General features: G+C 38.1%; 7 non-coding genes across 7 annotated transcripts; all 7 read right to left on the minus strand.

The window, feature by feature from the left end:
* Nucleotides 1-1,848: 1,848 nt before the first annotated feature.
* Nucleotides 1,849-1,938, minus strand: Trnam-cau (transfer RNA methionine (anticodon CAU)). Its single transcript is given in 2 exon segments — nt 1,849-1,884; nt 1,902-1,938. It is a non-coding gene; the product is annotated as a tRNA-Met (tRNA).
* Nucleotides 1,939-5,350: 3,412 nt separating this feature from the next.
* Nucleotides 5,351-5,440, minus strand: Trnam-cau (transfer RNA methionine (anticodon CAU)). Its single transcript is given in 2 exon segments — nt 5,351-5,386; nt 5,404-5,440. It is a non-coding gene; the product is annotated as a tRNA-Met (tRNA).
* Nucleotides 5,441-8,834: 3,394 nt separating this feature from the next.
* On the minus strand, nt 8,835-8,924 carry Trnam-cau (transfer RNA methionine (anticodon CAU)). Its single transcript is given in 2 exon segments — nt 8,835-8,870; nt 8,888-8,924. It is a non-coding gene; the product is annotated as a tRNA-Met (tRNA).
* Nucleotides 8,925-12,309: 3,385 nt separating this feature from the next.
* On the minus strand, nt 12,310-12,399 carry Trnam-cau (transfer RNA methionine (anticodon CAU)). Its single transcript is given in 2 exon segments — nt 12,310-12,345; nt 12,363-12,399. It is a non-coding gene; the product is annotated as a tRNA-Met (tRNA).
* Nucleotides 12,400-15,815: 3,416 nt separating this feature from the next.
* On the minus strand, nt 15,816-15,905 carry Trnam-cau (transfer RNA methionine (anticodon CAU)). Its single transcript is given in 2 exon segments — nt 15,816-15,851; nt 15,869-15,905. It is a non-coding gene; the product is annotated as a tRNA-Met (tRNA).
* A 3,392-nt stretch (nt 15,906-19,297) lies between these two features.
* Trnam-cau (transfer RNA methionine (anticodon CAU)) lies at nt 19,298-19,387 on the minus strand. Its single transcript is given in 2 exon segments — nt 19,298-19,333; nt 19,351-19,387. It is a non-coding gene; the product is annotated as a tRNA-Met (tRNA).
* Nucleotides 19,388-22,788: 3,401 nt separating this feature from the next.
* Trnam-cau (transfer RNA methionine (anticodon CAU)) lies at nt 22,789-22,878 on the minus strand. Its single transcript is given in 2 exon segments — nt 22,789-22,824; nt 22,842-22,878. It is a non-coding gene; the product is annotated as a tRNA-Met (tRNA).
* Nucleotides 22,879-23,296: the final 418 nt, after the last annotated feature.

Genomic DNA, 23,296 nt, shown 5'->3' on the forward strand with positions numbered 1-23,296 from the left:
ATTTATCGTGACGTCACCAGTAGGAAGACTGATATGCACCGAGGTACGACGCTTTCTATATTGATTACAGTGCGGCACGTTCGTTTTTTAGCCTTTGCTATGCAAACGGTATTTTGTTGCGAATTATATTTATTGAAATTGTATTTGAATCGAATTAGTTAACGTATATTATAGTAGTTATTATTTCTTTCCCGGTTGTTTTCAAATGATGGCTACATTGTTGTATATATCTTTTTGGGTCGGGTGCATTGAGCTGCTTGACTTGACCCTAATATGTATGTATTAATGCAGTTGATAAGAATGATGATATTATAAATTGGAAAAATGTTGGTTTGGGTTATAACTTGCTTTCATCCACTCCGGGCCAAATACATTCCACATAGTCCTACTCGCAGATGAACCATTTCCACTGAATGACGACACGTTCCCTACTTAGGCGTATCCGAAAGGTTTCCTTTTGATGGTAGCAGCACGTCGACGACACACAAATCCACCATATTTGCTGTGTGTGAGTGAACTGGCTTAGATGGGGTTCCTGATGGCCCTCAAAGATGACAGACTAAAGTTCGAAGCGTTGTTCAAACTATGTCAATGAACGTAGAGTTTTGCTAGGCGGTTTGAAAATGTATCATCTATCGGCAAGTGTGTCTTCTATTAAAGCACGATAATGGTCGCTGGCAGACTAAGAAACTGATGAATGTACAATCGTTTTCAAAGTGGGTTATAAACCTATACTCCCTGTTCTATGCTTACAGTTTTTCAGGAGATCGATGTCATGATACGGTATGATGATTAAATTACTCCAGATCATAAGTCTTTGTCTTTGAGAATTTAGGTAGCGAGCACACATATTCAAACTGAAGTAACGAATAGATATGTTTTAACAAATATTATTTGCAAATGTTATATCTGACACCAGACAGTGAATATATTTATTAATGTAAGAGCAGAAAGTTGGCGGGATCGAGACCGACAGATTTTTGTCCTAATATACGCATGGGAAGAAGATTATATTTATGTAACAAACGTGTAATTGTATTATATCCTTTGGTCCCCGTTTCATGTTTATGAATACAGACTTCCACAGATCAATACAGACTTCAATTGACCATTACCAAATGCAAAAGTGTCATCTTCCCTGTAACTTATGCTCGACGGATAGAACAATATTTGCCTTTCTTTGTTGCAAGTTGTTTTTAAAATAGTCAAGTTTGATACTGTACTCAAGTATCACGTGCATGTACCTTTTCTGTCTTTACAGGAGAGAGAGAGAGAGAGAGAGAGAGAGAGAGAGAGAGAGAGAGAGAGAGAGAGTGTGTTTTTGTTTGATTTGGATTTTTAACGTAGCTTTAACAATTTTTCAATCATATAGGTACGTTGTCTGCAGTGTGGCAGTTTATAGTGATGCCTAGCACTGGGGCATCATGTCGCAGACACGTAGCATGATGTCCCACCCAGTCCCATTATCCTGAGACCAGGCCAACCAGTTCTATCACTAACTTCTTAATGCTGAGCACCTAGAGAGGCAGTTGTCAGTATCAATTTTGTAAGTCTCTGATAGGACTAGGCTGGGGATCAAACCCATGACCTCCCGCATCCACAACGGACGCCCTAAACATTAGGCCACTGGAACGGTGTAGAGTGTCCATTGTGCTTTCAAGTGGGATCTGTTTGAATAGGTAATGATAGTTTCCCATCAGTTTGAGGCACACCATCCTTCAAACTTGGTCGTTACATTTGATATATACATTTGGCGTTTTCACTCTAATGTGAGTATAATTGGTGGAATTAAATAGAATAACCACAAAGGATAAAAGGTAATAATTCGAGCTAAGGAGACAAAATATCTGCCCCGAGTGAGGATCGAACTCACGACCTTCAGATTGCTCTCTACGATTGATTATGAGACTGACGCGCTACCTGCTGCGCTACCGAGGCTATATACATTTTCCATGAGAGATTATATCTTCAGGAGAAACTAAAAGCATTCTTCAGAAAGCATGCGCACCAGCATATGTCAAAAGAGCAAATGATTTACCCCGAGGCGCAGATGTAGAACATGGTAGAAAACACTATAACTAGTCATAAAACGTGTTCTAAACATCCATGATGGTCAACTACATTAACTTATAGGTAAGTTCATCTTATCGGTATTCTGATACCTCTATAAATTCTAAATGGATGGCAATACTAGTTGTTACAAGAAAATAGCCTCCCACTGTTGAGGGGTGGGTGATATTATTTAAATTTAGTGTTTATGATTGTACAAAATTATCATTATCGCGAAGGTTATAATGCCATTGGGAGCGTACGTTTCTACTTTATAAACATTAAGACTTATCAAACACGATTCACTGTGAGTTTTCATTTTCAACTCGTAGGTGAGGAATTTAAGCTACATAAAAATATTTTTTAATTTACTAAATGTTCAAAGGCAGGAACTGTGACTGAACTAGCTGCGTTTCATTTTAGCGCTTTCCGGATGGAGACGTTAACTGTGTTGAAGGACTGCCATGCAAACGAGCATATTCCAAGAAAAGTTGAAAGAGAATCATCTATCATGTGGTCTGAACATAGGACAAGTAAGAAGTCTTTCTATAGAAAGGCGATTGTGAGATTGGCCCTCATGTGTATTGAATCAATGGTCACATTGGAGGATTGTCAACTCTGATTGAGGCTATGCAACATTGATGCAATTTGCGAAACTGTGCTAGCGAAGGTCACCAATAATCAGTCGAATAATAAATCTGGCTCTCAAGGACAATACATGAGTATAACAAGAAATAACAGTTGACCCATGAACCGTCCTTGTGGGCTGATGAATACATATCCATACATCCATTCAGTCAATGAAAACAATTTCAAACAAATATTTTGGAGTTAAATATTATACAGGTCTCCCCAGTCAATGTTCGAAAAATATCGTTAGAACACTGATCATATCATGTGTTAAAACTTTTCTATTCACGGATCGGTAACTGAAAGCGACAAATATGCATTATAATTTTCTCTGTAGAAAATAAACCACAAAATGCTTTCATTACATGATGGCATGGAGTTTGTTGAATTGTATGTGATTGGAAAGAGAAAACCATTCCTCGTGTAACATTAACTCATACAAATACCATTAATACTAGTACTATTACTACCACTAACACTACTACTGCTACTCCTACTACTACTACTAACACATGTATAATGCTCGGAACACTTTCTCTGGATTCCTGTTGAAGACAGAACTCCTTCTTTAGAAAGGACATATAGACGTCGTCAAATCAGCGTAATTTAGGTGAATCAGGTTCTTACTTTAATATTGTGATAGTGAATCCTATTCCGATTGATGAAACAATGGATCTTGCCCATGAGGAAATGTTTTCCAAAATATACTCGTTTGGAAATCTAGATATTGTTACGCGTTATTATGTTTATGACCTCGGGCCCTGATGGGCGCCCTCCAATTGGAAGTAGGTCAAACCTAATTGAGTGTGCTAACACCAATGGCTGATTTATCGTGACGTCACCAGTAGGAAGACTGATATGCACCGAGGTACGACGCTTTCTATATTGATTACAGTGCGGCACGTTCGTTTTTTAGCCTTTGCTATGCAAACGGTATTTTGTTGCGAATTATATTTATTGAAATTGTATTTGAATCGAATTAGTTAACGTATATTATAGTAGTTATTATTTCTTTCCCGGTTGTTTTCAAATGATGGCTACATTGTTGTATATATCTTTTTGGGTCGGGTGCATTGAGCTGCTTGACTTGACCCTAATATGTATGTATTAATGCAGTTGATAAGAATGATGATATTATAAATTGGAAAAATGTTGGTTTGGGTTATAACTTGCTTTCATCCACTCCGGGCCAAATACATTCCACATAGTCCTACTCGCAGATGAACCATTTCCACTGAATGACGACACGTTCCCTACTTAGGCGTATCCGAAAGGTTTCCTTTTGATGGTAGCAGCACGTCGACGACACACAAATCCACCATATTTGCTGTGTGTGAGTGAACTGGCTTAGATGGGGTTCCTGATGGCCCTCAAAGATGACAGACTAAAGTTCGAAGCGTTGTTCAAACTATGTCAATGAACGTAGAGTTTTGCTAGGCGGTTTGAAAATGTATCATCTATCGGCAAGTGTGTCTTCTATTAAAGCACGATAATGGTCGCTGGCAGACTAAGAAACTGATGAATGTACAATCGTTTTCAAAGTGGGTTATAAACCTATACTCCCTGTTCTATGCTTACAGTTTTTCAGGAGATCGATGTCATGATACGGTATGATGATTAAATTACTCCAGATCATAAGTCTTTGTCTTTGAGAATTTAGGTAGCGAGCACACATATTCAAACTGAAGTAACGAATAGATATGTTTTAACAAATATTATTTGCAAATGTTATATCTGACACCAGACAGTGAATATATTTATTAATGTAAGAGCAGAAAGTTGGCGGGATCGAGACCGACAGATTTTTGTCCTAATATACGCATGGGAAGAAGATTATATTTATGTAACAAACGTGTAATTGTATTATATCCTTTGGTCCCCGTTTCATGTTTATGAATACAGACTTCCACAGATCAATACAGACTTCAATTGACCATTACCAAATGCAAAAGTGTCATCTTCCCTGTAACTTATGCTCGACGGATAGAACAATATTTGCCTTTCTTTGTTGCAAGTTGTTTTTAAAATAGTCAAGTTTGATACTGTACTCAAGTATCACGTGCATGTACCTTTTCTGTCTTTACAGGAGAGAGAGAGAGAGAGAGAGAGAGAGAGAGAGAGAGAGAGAGAGAGAGAGTGTGTTTTTGTTTGATTTGGATTTTTAACGTAGCTTTAACAATTTTTCAATCATATAGGTACGTTGTCTGCAGTGTGGCAGTTTATAGTGATGCCTAGCACTGGGGCATCATGTCGCAGACACGTAGCATGATGTCCCACCCAGTCCCATTATCCTGAGACCAGGCCAACCAGTTCTATCACTAACTTCTTAATGCTGAGCACCTAGAGAGGCAGTTGTCAGTATCAATTTTGTAAGTCTCTGATAGGACTAGGCTGGGGATCAAACCCATGACCTCCCGCATCCACAACGGACGCCCTAAACATTAGGCCACTGGAACGGTGTAGAGTGTCCATTGTGCTTTCAAGTGGGATCTGTTTGAATAGGTAATGATAGTTTCCCATCAGTTTGAGGCACACCATCCTTCAAACTTGGTCGTTACATTTGATATATACATTTGGCGTTTTCACTCTAATGTGAGTATAATTGGTGGAATTAAATAGAATAACCACAAAGGATAAAAGGTAATAATTCGAGCTAAGGAGACAAAATATCTGCCCCGAGTGAGGATCGAACTCACGACCTTCAGATTGCTCTCTACGATTGATTATGAGACTGACGCGCTACCTGCTGCGCTACCGAGGCTATATACATTTTCCATGAGAGATTATATCTTCAGGAGAAACTAAAAGCATTCTTCAGAAAGCATGCGCACCAGCATATGTCAAAAGAGCAAATGATTTACCCCGAGGCGCAGATGTAGAACATGGTAGAAAACACTATAACTAGTCATAAAACGTGTTCTAAACATCCATGATGGTCAACTACATTAACTTATAGGTAAGTTCATCTTATCGGTATTCTGATACCTCTATAAATTCTAAATGGATGGCAATACTAGTTGTTACAAGAAAATAGCCTCCCACTGTTGAGGGGTGGGTGATATTATTTAAATTTAGTGTTTATGATTGTACAAAATTATCATTATCGCGAAGGTTATAATGCCATTGGGAGCGTACGTTTCTACTTTATAAACATTAAGACTTATCAAACACGATTCACTGTGAGTTTTCATTTTCAACTCGTAGGTGAGGAATTTAAGCTACATAAAAATATTTTTTAATTTACTAAATGTTCAAAGGCAGGAACTGTGACTGAACTAGCTGCGTTTCATTTTAGCGCTTTCCGGATGGAGACGTTAACTGTGTTGAAGGACTGCCATGCAAACGAGCATATTCCAAGAAAAGTTGAAAGAGAATCATCTATCATGTGGTCTGAACATAGGACAAGTAAGAAGTCTTTCTATAGAAAGGCGATTGTGAGATTGGCCCTCATGTGTATTGAATCAATGGTCACATTGGAGGATTGTCAACTCTGATTGAGGCTATGCAACATTGATGCAATTTGCGAAACTGTGCTAGCGAAGGTCACCAATAATCAGTCGAATAATAAATCTGGCTCTCAAGGACAATACATGAGTATAACAAGAAATAACAGTTGACCCATGAACCGTCCTTGTGGGCTGATGAATACATATCCATACATCCATTCAGTCAATGAAAACAATTTCAAACAAATATTTTGGAGTTAAATATTATACAGGTCTCCCCAGTCAATGTTCGAAAAATATCGTTAGAACACTGATCATATCATGTGTTAAAACTTTTCTATTCACGGATCGGTAACTGAAAGCGACAAATATGCATTATAATTTTCTCTGTAGAAAATAAACCACAAAATGCTTTCATTACATGATGGCATGGAGTTTGTTGAATTGTATGTGATTGGAAAGAGAAAACCATTCCTCGTGTAACATTAACTCATACAAATACCATTAATACTAGTACTATTACTACCACTAACACTACTACTGCTACTCCTACTACTACTACTAACACATGTATAATGCTCGGAACACTTTCTCTGGATTCCTGTTGAAGACAGAACTCCTTCTTTAGAAAGGACATATAGACGTCGTCAAATCAGCGTAATTTAGGTGAATCAGGTTCTTACTTTAATATTGTGATAGTGAATCCTATTCCGATTGATGAAACAATGGATCTTGCCCATGAGGAAATGTTTTCCAAAATATACTCGTTTGGAAATCTAGATATTGTTACGCGTTATTATGTTTATGACCTCGGGCCCTGATGGGCGCCCTCCAATTGGAAGTAGGTCAAACCTAATTGAGTGTGCTAACACCAATGGCTGATTTATCGTGACGTCACCAGTAGGAAGACTGATATGCACCGAGGTACGACGCTTTCTATATTGATTACAGTGCGGCACGTTCGTTTTTTAGCCTTTGCTATGCAAACGGTATTTTGTTGCGAATTATATTTATTGAAATTGTATTTGAATCGAATTAGTTAACGTATATTATAGTAGTTATTATTTCTTTCCCGGTTGTTTTCAAATGATGGCTACATTGTTGTATATATCTTTTAGGGTCGGGTGCATTGAGCTGCTTGACTTGACCCTAATATGTATGTATTAATGCAGTTGATAAGAATGATGATATTATAAATTGGAAAAATGTTGGTTTGGGTTATAACTTGCTTTCATCCACTCCGGGCCAAATACATTCCACATAGTCCTACTCGCAGATGAACCATTTCCACTGAATGACGACACGTTCCCTACTTAGGCGTATCCGAAAGGTTTCCTTTTGATGGTTTCAGCACGTCGACGACACACAAATCCACCATATTTGCTGTGTGTGAGTGAACTGGCTTAGATGGGGTTCCTGATGGCCCTCAAAGATGACAGACTAAAGTTCGAAGCGTTGTTCAAACTATGTCAATGAACGTAGAGTTTTGCTAGGCGGTTTGAAAATGTATCATCTATCGGCAAGTGTGTCTTCTATTAAAGCACGATAATGGTCGCTGGCAGACTAAGAAACTGATGAATGTACAATCGTTTTCAAAGTGGGTTATAAACCTATACTCCCTGTTCTATGCTTACAGTTTTTCAGGAGATCGATGTCATGATACGGTATGATGATTAAATTACTCCAGATCATAAGTCTTTGTCTTTGAGAATTTAGGTAGCGAGCACACATATTCAAACTGAAGTAACGAATAGATATGTTTTAACAAATATTATTTGCAAATGTTATATCTGACACCAGACAGTGAATATATTTATTAATGTAAGAGCAGAAAGTTGGCGGGATCGAGACCGACAGATTTTTGTCCTAATATACGCATGGGAAGAAGATTATATTTATGTAACAAACGTGTAATTGTATTATATCCTTTGGTCCCCGTTTCATGTTTATGAATACAGACTTCCACAGATCAATACAGACTTCAATTGACCATTACCAAATGCAAAAGTGTCATCTTCCCTGTAACTTATGCTCGACGGATAGAACAATATTTGCCTTTCTTTGTTGCAAGTTGTTTTTAAAATAGTCAAGTTTGATACTGTACTCAAGTATCACGTGCATGTACCTTTTCTGTCTTTACAGGAGAGAGAGAGAGAGAGAGAGAGAGAGAGAGAGAGTGTTTTTGTTTGATTTGGATTTTTAACGTAGCTTTAACAATTTTTCAATCATATAGGTACGTTGTCTGCAGTGTGGCAGTTTATAGTGATGCCTAGCACTGGGGCATCATGTCGCAGACACGTAGCATGATGTCCCACCCAGTCCCATTATCCTGAGACCAGGCCAACCAGTTCTATCACTAACTTCTTAATGCTGAGCACCTAGAGAGGCAGTTGTCAGTATCAATTTTGTAAGTCTCTGATAGGACTAGGCTGGGGATCAAACCCATGACCTCCCGCATCCACAACGGACGCCCTAAACATTAGGCCACTGGAACGGTGTAGAGTGTCCATTGTGCTTTCAAGTGGGATCTGTTTGAATAGGTAATGTTAGTTTCCCATCAGTTTGAGGCACACCATCCTTCAAACTTGGTCGTTACATTTGATATATACATTTGGCGTTTTCACTCTAATGTGAGTATAATTGGTGGAATTAAATAGAATAACCACAAAGGATAAAAGGTAATAATTCGAGCTAAGGAGACAAAATATCTGCCCCGGGTGAGGATCGAACTCACGACCTTCAGATTGCTCTCTACGATTGATTATGAGACTGACGCGCTACCTGCTGCGCTACCGAGGCTATATACATTTTCCATGAGAGATTATATCTTCAGGAGAAACTAAAAGCATTCTTCAGAAAGCATGCGCACCAGCATATGTCAAAAGAGCAAATGATTTACCCCGAGGCGCAGATGTAGAACATGGTAGAAAACACTATAACTAGTCATAAAACGTGTTCTAAACATCCATGATGGTCAACTACATTAACTTATAGGTAAGTTCATCTTATCGGTATTCTGATACCTCTATAAATTCTAAATGGATGGCAATACTAGTTGTTACAAGAAAATAGCCTCCCACTGTTGAGGGGTGGGTGATATTATTTAAATTTAGTGTTTATGATTGTACAAAATTATCATTATCGCGAAGGTTATAATGCCATTGGGAGCGTACGTTTCTACTTTATAAACATTAAGACTTATCAAACACGATTCACTGTGAGTTTTCATTTTCAACTCGTAGGTGAGGAATTTAAGCTACATAAAAATATTTTTTAATTTACTAAATGTTCAAAGGCAGGAACTGTGACTGAACTAGCTGCGTTTCATTTTAGCGCTTTCCGGATGGAGACGTTAACTGTGTTGAAGGACTGCCATGCAAACGAGCATATTCCAAGAAAAGTTGAAAGAGAATCATCTATCATGTGGTCTGAACATAGGACAAGTAAGAAGTCTTTCTATAGAAAGGCGATTGTGAGATTGGCCCTCATGTGTATTGAATCAATGGTCACATTGGAGGATTGTCAACTCTGATTGAGGCTATGCAACATTGATGCAATTTGCGAAACTGTGCTAGCGAAGGTCACCAATAATCAGTCGAATAATAAATCTGGCTCTCAAGGACAATACATGAGTATAACAAGAAATAACAGTTGACCCATGAACCGTCCTTGTGGGCTGATGAATACATATCCATACATCCATTCAGTCAATGAAAACAATTTCAAACAAATATTTTGGAGTTAAATATTATACAGGTCTCCCCAGTCAATGTTCGAAAAATATCGTTAGAACACTGATCATATCATGTGTTAAAACTTTTCTATTCACGGATCGGTAACTGAAAGCGACAAATATGCATTATAATTTTCTCTGTAGAAAATAAACCACAAAATGCTTTCATTACATGATGGCATGGAGTTTGTTGAATTGTATGTGATTGGAAAGAGAAAACCATTCCTCGTGTAACATTAACTCATACAAATACCATTAATACTAGTACTACTACTACCACTAACACTACTACTGCTACTCCTACTACTACTACTAACACATGTATAATGTTCGGAACACTTTCTCTGGATTCCTGTTGAAGACAGAACTCCTTCTTTAGAAAGGACATATAGACGTCGTCAAATCAGCGTAATTTAGGTGAATCAGGTTCTTACTTTAATATTGTGATAGTGAATCCTATTCCGATTGATGAAACAATGGATCTTGCCCATGAGGAAATGTTTTCCAAAATATACTCGTTTGGAAATCTAGATATTGTTACGCGTTATTATGTTTATGACCTCGGGCCCTGATGGGCGCCCTCCAATTGGAAGTAGGTCAAACCTAATTGAGTGTGCTAACACCAATGGCTGATTTATCGTGACGTCACCAGTAGGAAGACTGATATGCACCGAGGTACGACGCTTTCTATATTGATTACAGTGCGGCACGTTCGTTTTTTAGCCTTTGCTATGCAAACGGTATTTTGTTGCGAATTATATTTATTGAAATTGTATTTGAATCGAATTAGTTAACGTATATTATAGTAGTTATTATTTCTTCCCCGGTTGTTTTCAAATGATGGCTACATTGTTGTATATATCTTTTAGGGTCGGGTGCATTGAGCTGCTTGACTTGACCCTAATATGTATGTATTAATGCAGTTGATAAGAATGATGATATTATAAATTGGAAAAATGTTGGTTTGGGTTATAACTTGATTTCATCCACTTCGGGCCAAATACATTCCACATAGTCCTACTCGCAGATGAACCATTTCCATTGAATGACGACACGTTCCCTACTTAGGCGTATCCGAAAGGTTTCCTTTTGATGGGTAGCAGCACGTCGACGACTCACAAATCCACCATATTTGCTGTGTGTGAGTGAACTGGCTTAGATGGGGTTCCTGATGGCCCTCAAAGATGACAGACAAAAGTTCGAAGCGTTGTTCAAACTATGTCAATGAACGTAGAGTTTTGCTAGGCGGTTTGAAAATGTATCATCTATCGGCAAGTGTGTCTTCTATTAAAGCACGATAATGGTCGCTGGCAGACTAAGAAACTGATGAATGTACAATCGTTTTCAAAGTGGGTTATAAACCTATACTCCCTGTTCTATGCTTACAGTTTTTCAGGAGATCGATGTCATGATACGGTATGATGATTAAATTACTCCAGATCATAAGTCTTTGTCTTTGAGAATTTAGGTAGCGAGCACACATATTCAAACTGAAGTAACGAATAGATATGTTTTAACAAATATTATTTGCAAATGTTATATCTGACACCAGACAGTGAATATATTTATTAATGTAAGAGCAGAAAGTTGGCGGGATCGAGACCGACAGATTTTTGTCCTAATATACGCATGGGAAGAAGATTATATTTATGTAACAAACGTGTAATTGTATTATATCCTTTGGTCCCCGTTTCATGTTTATGAATACAGACTTCCACAGATCAATACAGACTTCAATTGACCATTACCAAATGCAAAAGTGTCATCTTCCCTGTAACTTATGCTCGACGGATAGAACAATATTTGCCTTTCTTTGTTGCAAGTTGTTTTTAAAATAGTCAAGTTTGATACTGTACTCAAGTATCACGTGCATGTACCTTTTCTGTCTTTACAGGAGAGAGAGAGAGAGAGAGAGAGAGTGTTTTTGTTTGATTTGGATTTTTAACGTAGCTTTAACAATTTTTCAATCATATAGGTACGTTGTCTGCAGTGTGGCAGTTTATAGTGATGCCTAGCACTGGGGCATCATGTCGCAGACACGTAGCATGATGTCCCACCCAGTCCCATTATCCTGAGACCAGGCCAACCAGTTCTATCACTAACTTCTTAATGCTGAGCACCTAGAGAGGCAGTTGTCAGTATCAATTTTGTAAGTCTCTGATAGGACTAGGCTGGGGATCAAACCCATGACCTCCCGCATCCACAACGGACGCCCTAAACATTAGGCCACTGGAACGGTGTAGAGTGTCCATTGTGCTTTCAAGTGGGATCTGTTTGAATAGGTAATGTTAGTTTCCCATCAGTTTGAGGCACACCATCCTTCAAACTTGGTCGTTACATTTGATATATACATTTGGCGTTTTCACTCTAATGTGAGTATAATTGGTGGAATTAAATAGAATAACCACAAAGGATAAAAGGTAATAATTCGAGCTAAGGAGACAAAATATCTGCCCCGGGTGAGGATCGAACTCACGACCTTCAGATTGCTCTCTACGATTGATTATGAGACTGACGCGCTACCTGCTGCGCTACCGAGGCTATATACATTTTCCATGAGAGATTATATCTTCAGGAGAAACTAAAAGCATTCTTCAGAAAGCATGCGCACCAGCATATGTCAAAAGAGCAAATGATTTACCCCGAGGCGCAGATGTAGAACATGGTAGAAAACACTATAACTAGTCATAAAACGTGTTCTAAACATCCATGATGGTCAACTACATTAACTTATAGGTAAGTTCATCTTATCGGTATTCTGATACCTCTATAAATTCTAAATGGATGGCAATACTAGTTGTTACAAGAAAATAGCCTCCCACTGTTGAGGGGTGGGTGATATTATTTAAATTTAGTGTTTATGATTGTACAAAATTATCATTATCGCGAAGGTTATAATGCCATTGGGAGCGTACGTTTCTACTTTATAAACATTAAGACTTATCAAACACGATTCACTGTGAGTTTTCATTTTCAACTCGTAGGTGAGGAATTTAAGCTACATAAAAATATTTTTTAATTTACTAAATGTTCAAAGGCAGGAACTGTGACTGAACTAGCTGCGTTTCATTTTAGCGCTTTCCGGATGGAGACGTTAACTGTGTTGAAGGACTGCCATGCAAACGAGCATATTCCAAGAAAAGTTGAAAGAGAATCATCTATCATGTGGTCTGAACATAGGACAAGTAAGAAGTCTTTCTATAGAAAGGCGATTGTGAGATTGGCCCTCATGTGTATTGAATCAATGGTCACATTGGAGGATTGTCAACTCTGATTGAGGCTATGCAACATTGATGCAATTTGCGAAACTGTGCTAGCGAAGGTCACCAATAATCAGTCGAATAATAAATCTGGCTCTCAAGGACAATACATGAGTATAACAAGAAATAACAGTTGACCCATGAACCGTCCTTGTGGGCTGATGAATACATATCCATACATCCATTCAGTCAATGAAAACAATTTCAAACAAATATTTTGGAGTTAAATATTATACAGGTCTCCCCAGTCAATGTTCGAAAAATATCGTTAGAACACTGATCATATCATGTGTTAAAACCTTTCTATTCAGGGATCGGTAACTGAAAGCGACAAATATGCATTATAATTTTCTCTGTAGAAAATAAACCACAAAATGCTTTCATTACATGATGGCATGGAGTTTGTTGAATTGTATGTGATTGGAAAGAGAAAACCATTCCTCGTGTAACATTAACTCATACAAATACCATTAATACTAGTACTATTACTACCACTAACACTACTACTGCTACTCCTACTACTACTACTAACACATGTATAATGCTCGGAACACTTTCTCTGGATTCCTGTTGAAGACAGAACTCCTTCTTTAGAAAGGACATATAGACGTCGTCAAATCAGCGTAATTTAGGTGAATCAGGTTCTTACTTTAATATTGTGATAGTGAATCCTATTCCGATTGATGAAACAATGGATCTTGCCCATGAGGAAATGTTTTCCAAAATATACTCGTTAGGAAATCTAGATATTGTTACGCGTTATTATGTTTATGACCTCGGGCCCTGATGGGCGCCCTCCAATTGGAAGTAGGTCAAACCTAATTGAGTGTGCTAACACCAATGGCTGATTTATCGTGACGTCACCAGTAGGAAGACTGATATGCACCGAGGTACGACGCTTTCTATATTGATTACAGTGCGGCACGTTCGTTTTTTAGCCTTTGCTATGCAAACGGTATTTTGTTGCGAATTATATTTATTGAAATTGTATTTGAATCGAATTAGTTAACGTATATTATAGTAGTTATTATTTCTTCCCCGGTTGTTTTCAAATGATGGCTACATTGTTGTATATATCTTTTTGGGTCGGGTGCATTGAGCTGCTTGACTTGACCCTAATATGTATGTATTAATGCAGTTGATAAGAATGATGATATTATAAATTGGAAAAATGTTGGTTTGGGTTATAACTTGCTTTCATCCACTCCGGGCCAAATACATTCCACATAGTCCTACTCGCAGATGAACCATTTCCACTGAATGACGACACGTTCCCTACTTAGGCGTATCCGAAAGGTTTCCTTTTGATGGTAGCAGCACGTCGACGACACACAAATCCACCATATTTGCTGTGTGTGAGTGAACTGGCTTAGATGGGGTTCCTGATGGCCCTCAAAGATGACAGACTAAAGTTCGAAGCGTTGTTCAAACTATGTCAATGAACGTAGAGTTTTGCTAGGCGGTTTGAAAATGTATCATCTATCGGCAAGTGTGTCTTCTATTAAAGCACGATAATGGTCGCTGGCAGACTAAGAAACTGATGAATGTACAATCGTTTTCAAAGTGGGTTATAAACCTATACTCCCTGTTCTATGCTTACAGTTTTTCAGGAGATCGATGTCATGATACGGTATGATGATTAAATTACTCCAGATCATAAGTCTTTGTCTTTGAGAATTTAGGTAGCGAGCACACATATTCAAACTGAAGTAACGAATAGATATGTTTTAACAAATATTATTTGCAAATGTTATATCTGACACCAGACAGTGAATATATTTATTAATGTAAGAGCAGAAAGTTGGCGGGATCGAGACCGACAGATTTTTGTCCTAATATACGCATGGGAAGAAGATTATATTTATGTAACAAACGTGTAATTGTATTATATCCTTTGGTCCCCGTTTCATGTTTATGAATACAGACTTCCACAGATCAATACAGACTTCAATTGACCATTACCAAATGCAAAAGTGTCATCTTCCCTGTAACTTATGCTCGACGGATAGAACAATATTTGCCTTTCTTTGTTGCAAGTTGTTTTTAAAATAGTCAAGTTTGATACTGTACTCAAGTATCACGTGCATGTACCTTTTCTGTCTTTACAGGAGAGAGAGAGAGAGAGAGAGAGAGAGAGAGAGAGAGAGAGAGAGAGAGAGAGAGTGTGTTTTTGTTTGATTTGGATTTTTAACGTAGCTTTAACAATTTTTCAATCATATAGGTACGTTGTCTGCAGTGTGGCAGTTTATAGTGATGCCTAGCACTGGGGCATCATGTCGCAGACACGTAGCATGATGTCCCACCCAGTCCCATTATCCTGAGACCAGGCCAACCAGTTCTATCACTAACTTCTTAATGCTGAGCACCTAGAGAGGCAGTTGTCAGTATCAATTTTGTAAGTCTCTGATAGGACTAGGCTGGGGATCAAACCCATGACCTCCCGCATCCACAACGGACGCCCTAAACATTAGGCCACTGGAACGGTGTAGAGTGTCCATTGTGCTTTCAAGTGGGATCTGTTTGAATAGGTAATGATAGTTTCCCATCAGTTTGAGGCACACCATCCTTCAAACTTGGTCGTTACATTTGATATATACATTTGGCGTTTTCACTCTAATGTGAGTATAATTGGTGGAATTAAATAGAATAACCACAAAGGATAAAAGGTAATAATTCGAGCTAAGGAGACAAAATATCTGCCCCGAGTGAGGATCGAACTCACGACCTTCAGATTGCTCTCTACGATTGATTATGAGACTGACGCGCTACCTGCTGCGCTACCGAGGCTATATACATTTTCCATGAGAGATTATATCTTCAGGAGAAACTAAAAGCATTCTTCAGAAAGCATGCGCACCAGCATATGTCAAAAGAGCAAATGATTTACCCCGAGGCGCAGATGTAGAACATGGTAGAAAACACTATAACTAGTCATAAAACGTGTTCTAAACATCCATGATGGTCAACTACATTAACTTATAGGTAAGTTCATCTTATCGGTATTCTGATACCTCTATAAATTCTAAATGGATGGCAATACTAGTTGTTACAAGAAAATAGCCTCCCACTGTTGAGGGGTGGGTGATATTATTTAAATTTAGTGTTTATGATTGTACAAAATTATCATTATCGCGAAGGTTATAATGCCATTGGGAGCGTACGTTTCTACTTTATAAACATTAAGACTTATCAAACACGATTCACTGTGAGTTTTCATTTTCAACTCGTAGGTGAGGAATTTAAGCTACATAAAAATATTTTTTAATTTACTAAATGTTCAAAGGCAGGAACTGTGACTGAACTAGCTGCGTTTCATTTTAGCGCTTTCCGGATGGAGACGTTAACTGTGTTGAAGGACTGCCATGCAAACGAGCATATTCCAAGAAAAGTTGAAAGAGAATCATCTATCATGTGGTCTGAACATAGGACAAGTAAGAAGTCTTTCTATAGAAAGGCGATTGTGAGATTGGCCCTCATGTGTATTGAATCAATGGTCACATTGGAGGATTGTCAACTCTGATTGAGGCTATGCAACATTGATGCAATTTGCGAAACTGTGCTAGCGAAGGTCACCAATAATCAGTCGAATAATAAATCTGGCTCTCAAGGACAATACATGAGTATAACAAGAAATAACAGTTGACCCATGAACCGTCCTTGTGGGCTGATGAATACATATCCATACATCCATTCAGTCAATGAAAACAATTTCAAACAAATATTTTGGAGTTAAATATTATACAGGTCTCCCCAGTCAATGTTCGAAAAATATCGTTAGAACACTGATCATATCATGTGTTAAAACTTTTCTATTCACGGATCGGTAACTGAAAGCGACAAATATGCATTATAATTTTCTCTGTAGAAAATAAACCACAAAATGCTTTCATTACATGATGGCATGGAGTTTGTTGAATTGTATGTGATTGGAAAGAGAAAACCATTCCTCGTGTAACATTAACTCATACAAATACCATTAATACTAGTACTATTACTACCACTAACACTACTACTGCTACTCCTACTACTACTACTAACACATGTATAATGCTCGGAACACTTTCTCTGGATTCCTGTTGAAGACAGAACTCCTTCTTTAGAAAGGACATATAGACGTCGTCAAATCAGCGTAATTTAGGTGAATCAGGTTCTTACTTTAATATTGTGATAGTGAATCCTATTCCGATTGATGAAACAATGGATCTTGCCCATGAGGAAATGTTTTCCAAAATATACTCGTTTGGAAATCTAGATATTGTTACGCGTTATTATGTTTATGACCTCGGGCCCTGATGGGCGCCCTCCAATTGGAAGTAGGTCAAACCTAATTGAGTGTGCTAACACCAATGGCTGATTTATCGTGACGTCACCAGTAGGAAGACTGATATGCACCGAGGTACGACGCTTTCTATATTGATTACAGTGCGGCACGTTCGTTTTTTAGCCTTTGCTATGCAAACGGTATTTTGTTGCGAATTATATTTATTGAAATTGTATTTGAATCGAATTAGTTAACGTATATTATAGTAGTTATTATTTCTTTCCCGGTTGTTTTCAAATGATGGCTACATTGTTGTATATATCTTTTAGGGTCGGGTGCATTGAGCTGCTTGACTTGACCCTAATATGTATGTATTAATGCAGTTGATAAGAATGATGATATTATAAATTGGAAAAATGTTGGTTTGGGTTATAACTTGCTTTCATCCACTCCGGGCCAAATACATTCCACATAGTCCTACTCGCAGATGAACCATTTCCACTGAATGACGACACGTTCCCTACTTAGGCGTATCCGAAAGGTTTCCTTTTGATGGTAGCAGCACGTCGACGACACACAAATCCACCATATTTGCTGTGTGTGAGTGAACTGGCTTAGATGGGGTTCCTGATGGCCCTCAAAGATGACAGACTAAAGTTCGAAGCGTTGTTCAAACTATGTCAATGAACGTAGAGTTTTGCTAGGCGGTTTGAAAATGTATCATCTATCGGCAAGTGTGTCTTCTATTAAAGCACGATAATGGTCGCTGGCAGACTAAGAAACTGATGAATGTACAATCGTTTTCAAAGTGGGTTATAAACCTATACTCCCTGTTCTATGCTTACAGTTTTTCAGGAGATCGATGTCATGATACGGTATGATGATTAAATTACTCCAGATCATAAGTCTTTGTCTTTGAGAATTTAGGTAGCGAGCACACATATTCAAACTGAAGTAACGAATAGATATGTTTTAACAAATATTATTTGCAAATGTTATATCTGACACCAGACAGTGAATATATTTATTAATGTAAGAGCAGAAAGTTGGCGGGATCGAGACCGACAGATTTTTGTCCTAATATACGCATGGGAAGAAGATTATATTTATGTAACAAACGTGTAATTGTATTATATCCTTTGGTCCCCGTTTCATGTTTATGAATACAGACTTCCACAGATCAATACAGACTTCAATTGACCATTACCAAATGCAAAAGTGTCATCTTCCCTGTAACTTATGCTCGACGGATAGAACAATATTTGCCTTTCTTTGTTGCAAGTTGTTTTTAAAATAGTCAAGTTTGATACTGTACTCAAGTATCACGTGCATGTACCTTTTCTGTCTTTACAGGAGAGAGAGAGAGAGAGAGAGAGAGAGAGAGAGTGTTTTTGTTTGATTTGGATTTTTAACGTAGCTTTAACAATTTTTCAATCATATAGGTACGTTGTCTGCAGTGTGGCAGTTTATAGTGATGCCTAGCACTGGGGCATCATGTCGCAGACACGTAGCATGATGTCCCACCCAGTCCCATTATCCTGAGACCAGGCCAACCAGTTCTATCACTAACTTCTTAATGCTGAGCACCTAGAGAGGCAGTTGTCAGTATCAATTTTGTAAGTCTCTGATAGGACTAGGCTGGGGATCAAACCCATGACCTCCCGCATCCACAACGGACGCCCTAAACATTAGGCCACTGGAACGGTGTAGAGTGTCCATTGTGCTTTCAAGTGGGATCTGTTTGAATAGGTAATGATAGTTTCCCATCAGTTTGAGGCACACCATCCTTCAAACTTGGTCGTTACATTTGATATATACATTTGGCGTTTTCACTCTAATGTGAGTATAATTGGTGGAATTAAATAGAATAACCACAAAGGATAAAAGGTAATAATTCGAGCTAAGGAGACAAAATATCTGCCCCGGGTGAGGATCGAACTCACGACCTTCAGATTGCTCTCTACGATTGATTATGAGACTGACGCGCTACCTGCTGCGCTACCGAGGCTATATACATTTTCCATGAGAGATTATATCTTCAGGAGAAACTAAAAGCATTCTTCAGAAAGCATGCGCACCAGCATATGTCAAAAGAGCAAATGATTTACCCCGAGGCGCAGATGTAGAACATGGTAGAAAACACTATAACTAGTCATAAAACGTGTTCTAAACATCCATGATGGTCAACTACATTAACTTATAGGTAAGTTCATCTTATCGGTATTCTGATACCTCTATAAATTCTAAATGGATGGCAATACTAGTTGTTACAAGAAAATAGCCTCCCACTGTTGAGGGGTGGGTGATATTATTTAAATTTAGTGTTTATGATTGTACAAAATTATCATTATCGCGAAGGTTATAATGCCATTGGGAGCGTACGTTTCTACTTTATAAACATTAAGACTTATCAAACACGATTCACTGTGAGTTTTCATTTTCAACTCGTAGGTGAGGAATTTAAGCTACATAAAAATATTTTTTAATTTACTAAATGTTCAAAGGCAGGAACTGTGACTGAACTAGCTGCGTTTCATTTTAGCGCTTTCCGGATGGAGACGTTAACTGTGTTGAAGGACTGCCATGCAAACGAGCATATTCCAAGAAAAGTTGAAAGAGAATCATCTATCATGTGGTCTGAACATAGGACAAGTAAGAAGTCTTTCTATAGAAAGGCGATTGTGAGATTGGCCCTCATGTGTATTGAATCAATGGTCACATTGGAGGATTGTCAACTCTGATTGAGGCTATGCAACATTGATGCAATTTGCGAAACTGTGCTAGCGAAGGTCACCAATAATCAGTCGAATAATAAATCTGGCTCTCAAGGACAATACATGAGTATAACAAGAAATAACAGTTGACCCATGAACCGTCCTTGTGGGCTGATGAATACATATCCATACATCCATTCAGTCAATGAAAACAATTTCAAACAAATATTTTGGAGTTAAATATTATACAGGTCTCCCCAGTCAATGTTCGAAAAATATCGTTAGAACACTGATCATATCATGTGTTAAAACTTTTCTATTCACGGATCGGTAACTGAAAGCGACAAATATGCATTATAATTTTCTCTGTAGAAAATAAACCACAAAATGCTTTCATTACATGATGGCATGGAGTTTGTTGAATTGTATGTGATTGGAAAGAGAAAACCATTCCTCGTGTAACATTAACTCATACAAATACCATAAATACTAGTACTACTACTACCACTAACACTACTACTGCTACTCCTACTACTACTACTAACACATGTATAATGTTCGGAACACTTTCTCTGGATTCCTGTTGAAGACAGAACTCCTTCTTTAGAAAGGACATATAGACGTCGTCAAATCAGCGTAATTTAGGTGAATCAGGTTCTTACTTTAATATTGTGATAGTGAATCCTATTCCGATTGATGAAACAATGGATCTTGCCCATGAGGAAATGTTTTCCAAAATATACTCGTTTGGAAATCTAGATATTGTTACGCGTTATTATGTTTATGACCTCGGGCCCTGATGGGCGCCCTCCAATTGGAAGTAGGTCAAACCTAATTGAGTGTGCTAACACCAATGGCTGATTTATCGTGACGTCACCAGTAGGAAGACTGATATGCACCGAGGTACGACGCTTTCTATATTGATTACAGTGCGGCACGTTCGTTTTTTAGCCTTTGCTATGCAAACGGTATTTTGTTGCGAATTATATTTATTGAAATTGTATTTGAATCGAATTAGTTAACGTATATTATAGTAGTTATTATTTCTTCCCCGGTTGTTTTCAAATGATGGCTACATTGTTGTATATATCTTTTAGGGTCGGGTGCATTGAGCTGCTTGACTTGACCCTAATATGTATGTATTAATGCAGTTGATAAGAATGATGATATTATAAATTGGAAAAATGTTGGTTTGGGTTATAACTTGATTTCATCCACTTCGGGCCAAATACATTCCACATAGTCCTACTCGCAGATGAACCATTTCCATTGAATGACGACACGTTCCCTACTTAGGCGTATCCGAAAGGTTTCCTTTTGATGGGTAGCAGCACGTCGACGACTCACAAATCCACCATATTTGCTGTGTGTGAGTGAACTGGCTTAGATGGGGTTCCTGATGGCCCTCAAAGATGACAGACAAAAGTTCGAAGCGTTGTTCAAACTATGTCAATGAACGTAGAGTTTTGCTAGGCGGTTTGAAAATGTATCATCTATCGGCAAGTGTGTCTTCTATTAAAGCACGATAATGGTCGCTGGCAGACTAAGAAACTGATGAATGTACAATCGTTTTCAAAGTGGGTTATAAACCTATACTCCCTGTTCTATGCTTACAGTTTTTCAGGAGATCGATGTCATGATACGGTATGATGATTAAATTACTCCAGATCATAAGTCTTTGTCTTTGAGAATTTAGGTAGCGAGCACACATATTCAAACTGAAGTAACGAATAGATATGTTTTAACAAATATTATTTGCAAATGTTATATCTGACACCAGACAGTGAATATATTTATTAATGTAAGAGCAGAAAGTTGGCGGGATCGAGACCGACAGATTTTTGTCCTAATATACGCATGGGAAGAAGATTATATTTATGTAACAAACGTGTAATTGTATTATATCCTTTGGTCCCCGTTTCATGTTTATGAATACAGACTTCCACAGATCAATACAGACTTCAATTGACCATTACCAAATGCAAAAGTGTCATCTTCCCTGTAACTTATGCTCGACGGATAGAACAATATTTGCCTTTCTTTGTTGCAAGTTGTTTTTAAAATAGTCAAGTTTGATACTGTACTCAAGTATCACGTGCATGTACCTTTTCTGTCTTTACAGGAGAGAGAGAGAGAGAGAGAGAGAGAGAGAGAGAGAGAGAGTGTTTTTGTTTGATTTGGATTTTTAACGTAGCTTTAACAATTTTTCAATCATATAGGTACGTTGTCTGCAGTGTGGCAGTTTATAGTGATGCCTAGCACTGGGGCATCATGTCGCAGACACGTAGCATGATGTCCCACCCAGTCCCATTATCCTGAGACCAGGCCAACCAGTTCTATCACTAACTTCTTAATGCTGAGCACCTAGAGAGGCAGTTGTCAGTATCAATTTTGTAAGTCTCTGATAGGACTAGGCTGGGGATCAAACCCATGACCTCCCGCATCCACAACGGACGCCCTAAACATTAGGCCACTGGAACGGTGTAGAGTGTCCATTGTGCTTTCAAGTGGGATCTGTTTGAATAGGTAATGTTAGTTTCCCATCAGTTTGAGGCACACCATCCTTCAAACTTGGTCGTTACATTTGATATATACATTTGGCGTTTTCACTCTAATGTGAGTATAATTGGTGGAATTAAATAGAATAACCACAAAGGATAAAAGGTAATAATTCGAGCTAAGGAGACAAAATATCTGCCCCGGGTGAGGATCGAACTCACGACCTTCAGATTGCTCTCTACGATTGATTATGAGACTGACGCGCTACCTGCTGCGCTACCGAGGCTATATACATTTTCCATGAGAGATTATATCTTCAGGAGAAACTAAAAGCATTCTTCAGAAAGCATGCGCACCAGCATATGTCAAAAGAGCAAATGATTTACCCCGAGGCGCAGATGTAGAACATGGTAGAAAACACTATAACTAGTCATAAAACGTGTTCTAAACATCCATGATGGTCAACTACATTAACTTATAGGTAAGTTCATCTTATCGGTATTCTGATACCTCTATAAATTCTAAATGGATGGCAATACTAGTTGTTACAAGAAAATAGCCTCCCACTGTTGAGGGGTGGGTGATATTATTTAAATTTAGTGTTTATGATTGTACAAAATTATCATTATCGCGAAGGTTATAATGCCATTGGGAGCGTACGTTTCTACTTTATAAACATTAAGACTTATCAAACACGATTCACT

The sequence above is a fragment of the Sinohyriopsis cumingii genome, chromosome 15, assembly GCF_028554795.1.
Source record: "Sinohyriopsis cumingii isolate HCF-2022 chromosome 15, ASM2855479v2, whole genome shotgun sequence".
In the NCBI taxonomy this organism is placed as follows: domain Eukaryota; kingdom Metazoa; phylum Mollusca; class Bivalvia; order Unionida; family Unionidae; genus Sinohyriopsis; species Sinohyriopsis cumingii.